The sequence below is a fragment of the Mesoplodon densirostris genome, chromosome 3, assembly GCF_025265405.1.
Source record: "Mesoplodon densirostris isolate mMesDen1 chromosome 3, mMesDen1 primary haplotype, whole genome shotgun sequence".
In the NCBI taxonomy this organism is placed as follows: Eukaryota; Metazoa; Chordata; class Mammalia; order Artiodactyla; family Ziphiidae; genus Mesoplodon; species Mesoplodon densirostris.
In genome coordinates this window covers 45,481,448-45,495,028 of record NC_082663.1, presented here as the reverse complement: position 1 = coordinate 45,495,028, position 13,581 = coordinate 45,481,448, and the positions used below count along the sequence as shown (strand labels likewise).

Below are 13,581 nucleotides of genomic sequence, written 5' to 3'. Positions count from 1 at the left end.
TACAATGCTACTGTTGAAAGAAATGAATCTGCTCTCCAAGAAAATACATGGAAGCACCACCAAAATTATCAATTTCAGAGACTTCTCAAACCACAGCCAAAAAGAATTCATGTAAGGAGCCCCTCACACATACATCATTAAAAGCAGGGAGGGCAGGGAATACATCTCTTTCCAACCTACTCTTCCCTAAATATTCCAAATACATGACCCTAAAGGCTGCTAAAGCAACAATAACAAGAACTATAATTTAGGTAGATTTCTCTGGCCACAGGAGACTTTGTGGAGAACTGAATGTAACTAAAGGCTAACACATGAGTTAGGAGTTTATTTCCTTAGTCAAGGACCAAGCTAGCACAATAAATGGAACTGGAAGTAAGTAGGCAGCGCATGACTGGCATGCAGGTAATGCCATTAACAGAAACAAGAGATAGAATGACTTCAGAAACTAAAATACTGGTTTGACATGTAAAATACATTAAGCGGAATTTTAAAACGTTACAATTAAAATAAAACTTTACCTCTATATTACACCTCACAATTAACAAAGCCATCAGTTTTATGAAGAAACTAAGGCCAAGAGAGGTTAAGTAAATATACAAGGTCATACAGGCCCTTTTCTAGATATTCCAAATCCCAGACCAAAATATCTCCTTTCTAACTCCCAGAAATTACCCTTTTTCTACATCACTACCCTTACCTGGATCTAAATTGTTATCAAAACATTTTCATCAAAAATTAAGCAAAAAAAGTGGTTGACTCAAAGAAAATCTGGCCTGGGTTTAGTTTCTATCCTCACTTGTAATTTTACTTTCAGATTAGAGGTTCCCATCCTTATTCCCTTCTCTTGCTAACTTTAAATTTTATTTTCAGGGCTTCCCTGGTGGCGCAGTGGTTGAGAGTGCGCCTGCCGATGCAGGGGACACGGGTTCGTGCCCCAGTCCGGGAAGATCCCACATGCCACGGAGCGGCTGGGCCCGTGAGCCATGGCCGCTGGGCCTGCGTCTGGAGCCTGTGCTCCGCAGCGGGAGAGGCCACAACAGTGAGAGGCCCGCGTACCGCAAAAAAAAAAAAAAAAAAAAAAAAAAAAAAAAAAAAAATTAAGTTTCTTCTCTCTTACGTTCACTCCACAACCTGAAACATTTTAATTTTTAGCTAACCAAAGTTATCACTCAAATAGCTACTAACAAATAGCAAAACTAACAGTAGTTTATCTTCTTTCAGCTGGTCTCCAAGCTCTACTAGTAATCAATATTAACCAAAGAGAAGCAGTAAATAAGAAAAACAAAAACATCAGTGATTATGCTCAAACAGAATGAGTTAATAAAGTAAAATCCACATGAAGGCAGTATTAAATATGACTAGTGATTAAGCATTTGGGACTCTGGAGTCAGACTTGGAAATTTGGTCAAGACTCCAACCTAACCTTGGTCATAACCAAGTAACTCTCTCCCAGTCTCAGTCTCCCTAAAATCTTAAATTTCTCACCTATACCACTGTAACAATAGTACTTTCCTCTAAGATATACTATCTACACAGCAAAATACATGACACTATCATCATCTATAAACGTTAGTCATTATAATTGTTATTTTAGACCTATATCTTTTTCAGGCACAGAAGGGGGAAAAAAGGAAAAAAAATGGGAGTAGGGGAGACAGAGGTACTTAAGGGGGGAAAAGAAGCAACCCAGCAATTGTTCCAGTTACTACTGGTACTGTATATTTCAATGCAAAGAAAATAATGAAATGTTTATCAAAAACCCAAGTTGAATGAATCTGTCCTTGAACAACTGCTGTAAACAAATTTCACGAACGTCAGGATTAGAGTTAACTGAACCTGGTCGGGCTTCCCTGGTCGCACAGTGGTTAAGAATATGCCTGCTAATGCAGGGGACACAGGTTCCATTCCTGGTCCGGGAAGATCCCACATGCCGCGGAGTAGCTAAGCCCGTGCGCCACAACTACTGAGCCTGAGCTCTGGAGCCTGCAAGCCACAACTACTGAGCCCACGTGCCACAACTACTGAAGCCTGCGCGCCTAGAGCCCATGCTCCGCAATAAGAAAAGCCACAACGAGAAGCCCACACACCGCAACGAGGAGTAGCCCCCACTCACCACAACTAGAGAAAGCCCGCGCACAGCAACGAAGACCCAACATGGCCATAAATAGATAGATAAATAAATTTATATTAAAAAAAAACACCCTGGTCACTGAATAATCGTTATCCTGATACTACTGCTTGGAGTAACATCATCAATAGGAAAAATTTAAAGAAAAATAATCACAAATGGTAAATGTTACGTGGTTCTTTTCTATAAATAAAGGCCATTCACTTCCAGTTCAACTTCTCAATCACATTTAAAATGCATGTTCTTAGACAAGTAACTTGAAAATCCACTAAGTTAAGGAATACATAAAATACAAGCCCTCTGAAGCATAAAAATTAAGGGGGGAGAAGAGGGGTTGTTCTCATCATAATTTTACATAAATCAAGGTGGAAACTCAATTAGGAGTACTACACACAGCTCTGACCCAGAAAACACAAATATCCTATTCTAACAGATTTATTGAACTCTAATCTCAATTTTACATCAGAAAATAAATACCATATATGTATATCTAAATACCTACAATCTTTCGGACTCGCCTACCTCTTCTGCTCTAAGTGAGCTAACAAGATACAACAGTATAACAACAACAACAAAAAAGTTCTGTGTTCAAAATAAATGAGCAACTGACCAGTTATTAGGCCATCTTGGCAAAGTGTTCAAAAGTTACAATTTTTTTAATCTCAGAAAAATAATTAAATGAAATAAACTCTAATTTTAGCTACACTGATCTGTTAATATAAATTGCTTTAAAAATAAACTTTACTTAACTTTTCAAAAACAAACACTTCTACTGAATGCCTATGATTCACTGAAAAACTAAATGCAGTAACAAATCATAACACCACTCAATCCTCAAATATACAAATATTATTAAAAGATGATACTCTTATTCGTCAAAAGATTTCTATTACAGCAATTAACATTCACAACTTTTTTAACAAGCTTTGTTTATAAACTTAAGGCAGCATAACCTTCCAAGGGAGAAAACATACTCTTTTTTTTTTTTTTTTTTTTTTTAAGTCATTTGAAAGGTTCTTAGTGCACCTTGCTCACTTCCTCTCAGTTTCTGTTCCTAGTAATGAACTGACTTTTTGGAAGTCAGATCTTAAGGAATAATTTGAAATACAAAACCACTTCAAAAATTGTTTCAAGAAATTTCTATAATGGATTAAAAAGTTAGGAACTGTTACCCCTTAAAACAATTTACTTCATGAAATACCAGATTAAAAGTCAAGCCCTATAATTTGTTTTAAACAACTACCTAAATCTAAATTGGAACACTCAACTGCATTTAGAACACAATTTTCACTCATTTAGAAAAGTAAACTGGCTATTTGTTGTGTTTTTTTCCTACCTTTCTACCAATCCATAAAGCCATACTGACCATATGGATTTTGTCTTTTACTTTAGAAGCACAAAAACTTCAAATTTGGACTATTCCATCTGAAATATTCTTAACTTTTAATTCTTTCTGCATTTCAATTTACTTAATAGTTGTTTTCAGACTGCCCAGGAAACTGAAGCCAAGCAATCTTATTGCAAGAAACTGAAAGGCTTCCAAGAATAACACAGGGATAAAGTTGACTCTCATTACAGTTTACAAACGGACATTTGATTTGCTCACCACACGGTACTTACAATTTCCAACAGGACTGCACAGGAAGGTGTTGGGTTCTTCTCTGTAATCTTTATGTTTTCCAGTTTGTTTTTTTATTTTGTATCCTCTGAAATAAAATCCAAGTTCTTTGAAGATACTTAACCTATGGCTACTTGACATAGAGTTACTTCAGTCAGCTACCCATATTTCTGTTTTAAAGTTTTCATATGGTTATCTCCAGAATTAGCCAAGTTCCTTGGATTTAAGATTTTAAAGTCTTTATTATTCCATGTACTTGTAACTGTTGTACTTATCCACTCCAGATGAAATATCCAATTTACGAGCCAAAAAGCAAAAACAAAAAGAAAATTTCACATCTGAAGAGCATTCCTAAACATCAGCATAAACAGAGACACACAGCTATCTCAATACTACCATGCTGCTGGGAAACTGCAACATCTTAAATTTCCATGTAAATAAAAGATAAAAGCAAAAAAACTGTATTCGTTCAATGTCTTCATTTAGAAAAGCTGTCCCATTGTGACATGAAAAGGGCTGAGGTCAAAAATTCCTAAAATTTTAAATAAAGGTAAAAATAAACTGCCATGAAACTTCAGCAATATTTAAACAGTAATTTGAAACTGCAGAGAAATTACTCAGTACACAAATCAAACATATCTTACAGTTTGGCTGAAGAACACCAACAACAGGGGAGGGATTGCGGGGGGGGGGGGCAAAAATACCACCAGCTGAAATACTTTAACCAGTTATATTATCCGTTTGAACCAAAATACTGAAGAAATGCCTGGGTCTCTTTAAAGCTTGTAGAATTGTTCACTACTACCAATTCACTTCAGAGATGATTCTTGCCAATTTTAATAAACTTCTGGGGCAAAATTATCCAGAAACATTGTAATTCCAAAATGGCCACTTGAAATATCCGGGGCCTTTTACACAAAACCTAGAAGATGATCTTCATATCTGAGTAATTCAATCACCTGTAAAAGTTATAAAAAACAATTTAAATTACACAGTGAGCTTTAATTTTGAGCTAAAAATTAATTCCCATCCTAAACAGTCAACCTCTGGAGAGAAATGCACTTCTATACCAAGCAAGCACCCAAAAAAAGTCAACAGTATGAAAAGGACTTCAGGATATGTAGAGACAAGGGAAAAACGATGGGAGATGGTATTATGGAGGGCAAGCGCTGATTTCAACTGGGAAGGGGGTGCGGATATAAGCTAACAGGATTATATAAGCAAACCTCCTTATACTTTGAGTAAATATTACGAACTATGAAACGAGCAAACAATCTGACAAAAGACATTCTGTATTTTCTATTCAATCCACCAAAGGAAAACGAATAGATAGGTGTGCTGCCACCGAGCATTATTACTAAATGCAACTTAGAGAATGAGGGATATAAAGAGAAAGACGCTCCCTCCAAATCAGAATGTCCAAAAGAAGAGGCATGTTTTCCCCGCTCAGAGTAGGAAGGTTAGTGCCTGAGAAGTGGGGCTAGAACATTCCTTAAATTCGCCCGAACGTGAGACTTACCCGGCTTCTAAGGGCAGCAGGAGATGTAAGGATTCCCAATTTCCTTGAATTAACGAAACAGGTTTCTTTCTCACAGCACTGAGGGGGTGGAAGAACCTAGCCCTTCTCGTAAACCGCGTTCAGAGTGGTTCTCTCCCCCAAACAGACCAGTCCCCTCAGACCCCACGGGACTCAGAGGGACTAGACAGCGCTCGCCTCAGTCCACAGCTCGGGCCACGGACCTCGAGAGGCGGGCTGACCGGCCGCGCTGAGAAACCACCGAAGGCCACAACTCGGCCTCGACTCCCTCAGCCCTCCGAGAGCGGCAGCGGTGCGGAAGGAGGCGGGCGCGTGCGAGAGGCCGGAGCGGGGAAGACCAAGCACGGACGGCGCCGGACTCGTTCCCAGCCTCCGCCAAACAACCCCCCCCCACCAGCCGCCCAGGCTAAGCCACCCACCCCCTCCCCACAACTGCCACCTCCGCTCCACCCGGGCCAACACCTAGAAGGGCCTCCCCGCGCTGTCCTTCCCTCTCTCTCCTTGCTCTCCCGCCACCTCCCCCCCGCCGCCGCCCGCGGACAGCCTCACACCTCGCGCAGCCAACGCCGCTCCCGACCCCTCAAACCTTAACGCCGACACGGGCACCCCCCCTCCCCTCCCCAGAACACGGCGCCGAGCCCAGAGGACGCTGTTACCTTCTGCGACACCAGAGGTGCCCCTGGCCTAGGGATGCCGCTGAGCTCGATCCCGGGAGGAGGTTTTCGGTACTTTGAATAATCCCCTTTTGCCGCTTTTCCCTCCCCCACAACCAGTCTCAGTCCCAAAATGGCGCCGACCCGATCCGCAATGTTCTGGGCCAAGTCTCGCGAGATCGGGGAAGGTGGCGAGGCGGGGAAGGAACTAGAGGAGCTGAGGAGACGGGAGGGGAAAGGCGGGGCGAGGAGAAGGAGGTGGGAGATAGGGTGTGGAAGAATCGGTGCGAACGAACCTACTGGGCGGGGCAGCAGGAGGAGTTCCTCCACCAAAGAACCTTCTGGCCCAAGCAACCGCTCACGCCCCGGCCAAACAAGCTCCGCCCCCTACGTCGGGCGGCTGGGGGGAGGGGAGGAGGGCGTGGTTATGTCTGGGGGCGGGGCTTCGAGGAGGTCCCGGAGGCAGGGGCGCGCAGGGGGCGGTGGCTCCGCGCGGTGACGTCAGGAGCAGCTGGAGTTGGGGATTACCCCCTGCTGCTGACGTGAGGACGGTGAACAATCGGGAAGGTTCGGTGGAAGGGGGAATTCCCCGCTGCTCCCTGAGGAGCCCCTCCTCCTTCCCTTCCCCCAGTCCGGGGCCAGCCCGGAGCCTGGGATGGTGGGGCCGCTGGGGGGGGCGGCCAGAGGGGAACGCTGCTTCGGGAGGCGGCCGCGCGGGCTCGAGTGGCGCGCGCCGCGGCGTCTTCCACTGCTAGATGTTCGGAGGTGCCGCGGCGCGCGCGATGCGCGGAGTACCGCGCTGGGGCCTGGGCGGCTGCGAGATCACAGGCTCGCCTGTACACTGCCCCTCCGCGGGCGGAGCGCCGGCAGGGTTGGCGCAGGGCTAATCGGGCGCCCTGAAGCAGTGGATCCACTACCGTGTGCAAATATTAGAGGGTGTCGGACATGAATAATATACGTATGGGAGTCTGGTGACTGAAGAGGCGAGACTCGCTCTTTGGAAACGAAGCCCAGATTCTCAAGGGATAAAAATGGCTACTGGATATAATCGTGCTAATTATCGTTTCTCTCTTTATTAAATCTACAGCAGGGGAGAATTATTTCAAGTGTCTCGGTCCCACACAGCTCAGACGATTTTGTGTAGAATTCTGTAGGCGTCACCATTTTCTAGTTGCGATACCTTTTCGCGTTGTAACTGAAGGCTCACTTTGAAACCTGTGAAATTGCCCTGCCAAGAGGAAGAAAAGTAACAATGTTTGTTTACGGATTATGTGGGGGGAAGGTGTCTTAACGAGGGAAAATCCAGAGAATAAAAAGTACTTGGCTCTTCGCCCTCCTCCAAGCCACAAAGCCTTCATACACGGAAACTTTATGGTTCTTTTATATGCATTATGGGGTTTGTAGTTTAATGGACTGCTTCTAAAAGCTCCCTGAAAGAATATTTGAATGTAAACTCACCAAAAATTACACCTCCCAATCTTTTACTCTTCGGAGGGGAGGTGGACACTTGGCAATTAATAATGCCTCGCTGAGTGCAAAGGAATTAACACTTGATAGATTCCTTGTCTGTGCCATGCACTTAATCCTTATTCCAGTCTCTGAAGTGGGTGTTACTTTCCTCATTTTGTAGATGAGGAAACTGGTTCAGGTTACACGACATGGAAGTTGGGTGCCACAACTTGCCTGTACCAGACTTTATCGCAAGTCCGTTTGGGTCTTAATTCACCTTCTTTCCACCACACCACATTACTTCTGTAGAAGTAACTTATGTTTTGGGACAAGACCTGCTTCTCCTTCTGTTTCTAAGCATGTTGTCAATTCAATAAACAAAGGAAAAGTATTGATAATTTAAAAACACTAATTGTGCCTTTCCTATGGCAAAAGACATTGTAAAGTTGAAAAACAAATAATGAAGTAGAGAAACAGTTGTAACATGGATGACAAAAAGGTTAATATTTAATTATAGACACTTGGCTGCTATCCTTAATATCTAATAATGTTTAATTTACATAGTAAATATATCAAGAGCTCTTAGAAATTAAGGAACAGATAACCATACTGACTCTTAAAGAGTAAAGGACATGAACAAGCTAATCCTGTATGTGTCAGTAATTATACGGAAAGATGCTCTACCTCACTAAAATCAGAAACATCGAAAATAAAACTAATAGTGACGTACTACTTTCTCCTAGCAGATCGGCAAAGATTTAAGAGTAAAACCTAGATGAAGGTATAAGGAATAGGCATTTGCATTAACCCGTATCAGCTGCTCTTCTACATCTTAGAATTTTTATTTGTAAAAAATAGGAAAGGTGTCCAATAATTTATAAAGATACTCATTGATAAGTTGTTTAAAAGTACCAAAAAAAAAAACCGGAAACAACCCAAATGCATATAAATACAGTGAGTAAATAATGGTATATCCATAGATGAAATATGAAGCTGTTAAAAATGAGGATATAGCGCTTCCCTGGTGGCGCAGTGGTTGAGAGTCCACCTGCCGATGCAGGGGACGCGGGTTCGTGCCCCGGTCCAGGAAGATCTCACATGCTGCGGAGCGGCTGGGCCCGTGAGCCATGGCCGCTGAGCCTGCGAGTCGGGAGCCTGTGCTCTGCAAAGGGAGAGGCCACAACAGGGAGAGGCCCGCAAAAAAAAAAAAAAAAAAAAAAAAAGGTCACATGAAAAGATGTTCATAGCATACCATTAAGAAAAATAAGAGGTAGATTATAGGACTGTCCATTTTTTGTCATCTAAAAAAAGTATATATCAAAGGATAAAGTCTGACTGAATAGATACCAAAATGTTACCAATGCTTATTTCCAGGTAGCAGAATAATAGAGGATCTTTACTCTTCATACCTGTTAAGGGCCTATGTTACTTTTCTAATCATTAGGAAAAAGCTAACTAAAAAATTAAATACAAGAACTTGTCTCCAACCAGTAACATGTTCTCCATTATTTTATTCATTTAGTGAAATCTAAACAAAGGATTTATCACATAATAGAGTATTTTAATTTATTAATGAACATACATTATAGTAGTTTGAAAGAACACTTTTTTAACCAAGCCCTATATAAGAAATATTGAATAAGTTTGGTAATTCTTTCAATGATTTTATAAATATTAGTCACAAAGAGATTAAGTAGCTTGCTCCAAAATAATGTTAGCCCAAGTATATATGATGTGTAAATGAAGGTATTCATTTCCAACTTACTTGTGATAGTGAAAACCAGAGAACCTAAATGTCTACCAACCGAGTACTGGTTAAAAAACTAAGGTACATCCATATAGTAGAATGCTGTACAGCTGTTAAGAATAAGGTAGGCCAACATATGCAAAGATGTTCAATATGTTAAGAGATAAAAGTATGTGGCAGGGCCTTCCCTGGTGGCCCAGTGGTTGAGAGTCCGCCTGCCAATGCAGGGGATACGGGTTCGTGCCCTGGTCCGGGGAGATCCCACATGCTGCAGAGCGGCTAGGCCTGTGAGCCATGGCCGCTGAGCCTGCGCGTCTGGAGCTTGTGCTCCACAATGGGAGAGGGCACGACAGTGAGAGGCCCGCGTACCGCAAAAACAAAAAACAAAACAAAAAAAAGTATGTGGCAAAACAGTATATATAGCATCAGAATGTATTATTTTTCAAAGTAGGTATATTTATATAGAAGTAACTAAAGAATAACTTTAATATCATCAAATCAGGATTTTTTTGTTTTCTTCACTGCTATACTATTTGAATATACTATTTTATAATAACTTAATGTTTAAAACTTTATTGCCCCAAAATCTGCAGCAATTGGGGAGCAAAATAAAATATTTCTGTAGGAAACCATGTGACTATATCCAGTGTTCCTTTTCTGTGTTCCCATTGTACAACCCTGTGCTTACCTCTATGATTATCTACCCATTTTTACCTCTACCTTGATCCTAGAAAGTGTCCAGGAGCTTCCTTATCATCCCCCACACTTATTATACTAGATTATAGTTGCTGATTTTCTTACTTGTCTCTACCATGGAACTCAAAGATCCCTGAAAGCAACAACTATGTCTTATTCATACTTATTCGTAGCAACTAGTATAGTTTCAGCCACAGCATAAATATTTGTTAAATGCATGCTTTCCCCACTTTTAGTCTTTGTTTTAGCCACACACTACTCGCAGTTCTCAGAATTTCCCTTGTTCTTGAACATTCTGTGCAGATATTATTCCCTTTTACTAGATTACCATTCTCCTCTCCACTCTCTACTTTGCAGATTCTTATTTCTTATCCCTAGAGACCCTGTTCAAATGGCACTGAGGTAAATAACCATCAGATAAAGGTTGGAACGTCCTTCTCTGGACTCTCACATGGATTTACACTCACTTTTATCACTTTGTGTCCCTCCCTTTCTAGACGGTGAGACTGTGGTCAGGGACACTGTTCTATTCATCCTCTGCCCCTAAATCAATGCTCAGCCCATAGAACATCTTCAGTGAATGTGACTGGCTGGGTGGTTGAATGAAGGGTCCAGAACCCACTGAGCTCCGTTCCTATGCACCAGCACAGACTGACCAGTCTCTGAGGTCACTGCCAAGGTACAGAGGTCCTCTCATATTCTCTGTTTACTGCCGATTGTGGTCCTACTATTGCACTCTGGTGGTTCACAGACAATCCGAGTTGAGGCTCAAATATCTCGCTTGAAGAAAATCAGAGACTCACACAGGTTTTCTCCTTGCTATCATAAAAAATATTTGCTTGCTCCTCTTTTTTCTTGGCAAGTTTCAAAACTTTGTGCTGATCTGATTAATGGGTCCCTCTCCTCAATGGATTTGATAAGTGGAGAGCCCATTCCCGTTTTGTTCATTGCTGTGTCCCCAGCACCTGGCACGATGTTGGGCACAGAGTAGGCACGCCATAAATATTTCCTGGATGAATGAAGGATTGGTTAATGAAAATGAAAACATTTTGAAGAGAAATGTTTCAGGAACAACCCTGCTCTACAAGAAATAAAAAGGTTTTTTTTCCAGTTATGTAACAAATGAAAAAATGATAGAGTATAACTCTAACTTTGAAAAGATCTGTTTTGTCCTTAATCTTGTCGACATTTAAAGATAAATTTGATTGATAAGTTTGGGGTTCATTAGTAAAAATTTTTAAGTATAGAAGTTGTACACGTAGAAAGTTTGACAGACACAGAAGAGTATAAACAAATGAAAATTACCTATAATCCACCACCCAGACATAACGGCTCTTAAATATTAATGTATTCCTTTTAAGTATTTGTTCTTTGTATATCTTTGTATCATAGCTTTATATCCAGGACTTCCCTGGTGATCCAGCGGTAAAGAATCCACCTCCCAATGCAGGGGACGCGGGTTAGATCCCTGGTCAGGGAACTGAGCCCTGTGCACCACAGCTACTGAGCTCGCGCACCTCAAAAAGAGAGCCTGCGTGCCGCAAACGATAGAGCCCCCGTGCCCTGGAGCCTGCATGCCACAACTAGAGAAGAGAAAACCCGCACGCCACAACTAGAGAGAAGTCCGCGCGCCACAACAAAGATTCCCCCATGCCGCAACTAAGACCCAGTGCAACCAAAAATAAAACAAAATAAATAAATAATAAATAAATAAATCTTAAAAAAAGAAACATTTATTTAAAAAAAAATTTAATAAACCTTTATATCCATTTTTTTTTAATCCATGTGTTCAAAATTTCCCATATTTAAAAAATTCTGGGCTTCCCTGGTGGTGCAGTGGTTGAGAGTCCGCCTGCCGATGCAGGGGACAGGGGTTCGTGCCCTGGTCCAGGAAGATCCCACATGCCGCGGAGTGGCTGGGCCCGTGAGCCATGGCCGCTGAGCCTGTGCATCCGGAGCCTGTGCTCTGCAACGGGAGAGGCCATAACAGTAAGAGGCCCGCGTACCGCAAAAAAAAAAAAAAAAAAAAAATTCTTCCTTTTGTCTATGTTCCATTTTAAGGATTAACATAACATTTGATTTCTAAATTTAAAAATTTTTTTACTAGTCTTTATGATCTCTTTATTTTAACACAGTAAGGATGGTTACTATTTTTGAGCCACTTTTCTAACCTGCCTTCCACTAGAAAAGGTTCCTGATCCTGTTAAGTTTCACTCAATTTAATTCATGATTATAAATTTAAATTTACCAAGCATTTTCTCCTTTTGATGAGTTTTTCAATTGTACATAGAATTAATTACTGGAGAATTGACCACTTACTCCTTAATCAAAGCCGATACGTGGGTTGACAATTATTCCTCCCGGATCCAGTTATGGGTGGCCCAGTTTTCCTAACTGGCACTTCCACATCTGTATTCCTCCCTCTGTCCTAGAAGGTATGGAGGAACACTATTAGCATGAACACAATTATCAACAAAATTTTTAAATGTTCTCTCCAATATGTGACTTCCAAAACACAGACTCTTCTTGCATGGCATCTATAATTTTAAAGCTACAGCAGGAATAAATGCATGTAAATCATTGTACATAAAGTGAAGAAAACGTTTTGTAGAGTTTTTAAAAGATTTGTGATCTATTTCAATATGTTGTTTCCTCTGCCATCTCTAGAAATGGTATACGAGGAACCCTGGAGGTGTAATTGCCACCACCCCCTACACCTTGTTACTGACCAAGTGGCATGAGAGAAATTCAGTCAAGAGCTGGGCTACTCTGCTACCTCTTGATTCTAGGTACAATAAATATGTGGGACACTGCTTAGGAATATTCTCTGTGATGGCATTTCCCTGGTATTTATCCTCTTAGCTTTCCAAATTCATTTTGGGGTAGCACCCTCCAAAACTTTTGGTTCTGAATACCCATTTTGTGAAAAGAAATCCATCATGTACTTTAGAAACTTTATTGAACCAATAGCTTCCCAGTGCAATTCAGTGGAAACCCCTGCCTCTCCAAATAATACTACTTAAATGCATTAATGCCTCTTGTAACACTGAGTCTAATTGCCTAAAGAGCCTATAGGGATACAGACTGGAGGCTAAATGGCATGATCAAAAGCCAGTCAAAGTATATCAGATATGGAAGTAAAACTAAAGATTTCTCATTTTGATACCTAGTATTAAGCCTTTAAGTTTCAGAATTAAATAATCATAGATCACTTCAACTTTACTAAGACCAGAAGCTGCGTTGACACTAACTGGCTTTTAAAAAATTCATAGGAATTAATATGGTAATAGTTTATGTTATCAGAGCATCTTTTAAATTTTCACCTTTTTCTTCCTTTTTAATTATGAAAATGATACAAGTTTATTATAAAATCAAATAATACAAAAGTGTATAAATTAAACAGCAAAGTCCTACTGTATAGCTCAGGGAACTATATTCGATATCTTGTAATAAACTATAATGAAAAAGAATCTGAAAAAGACTATATATATATATTCTTTTTCAGTTGTATACAAGTATACAACTGAATCACTTTGCTGTACACCAGAAACTAACACAACATTGTAAATCAACTATACTTCCATAAAACATTTAAACATTAGGAAAAAAAACCTATTGGAGATAAATAACATTCATGGAGGATGTCCTAAGCATCAGATGGCTCAATTCATTTTAGGTCAAGGATCATTGTGAGAATCTAATGGTAATAACGTACACCATCCCCAGGGGGAGAAAAAGTACATTTCTACATAC

General features: G+C 40.8%; 1 protein-coding gene across 2 annotated transcripts in view; it reads right to left on the bottom strand.

Annotated features, from left to right (window-relative positions):
• GPBP1 (GC-rich promoter binding protein 1) overlaps positions 1–6,115 on the bottom strand; it is a 73,035-nt gene extending 66,920 nt beyond the window's left edge. Inside the window, exons 1-2 of one of the 2 annotated variants that reach the window (XM_060092907.1) lie at positions 5,940–6,115; positions 3,749–4,705 (exon numbers count right to left, since the gene is read on the bottom strand). The gene's annotated coding sequence lies outside the window, so the exon portion shown is untranslated. The remainder of the gene's footprint in view (positions 1–3,748; positions 4,706–5,939) is intronic. The other variant, XM_060092908.1, reaches the window with a different exon arrangement.
• Between the last annotated feature and the right edge of the window lie 7,466 nt (positions 6,116–13,581).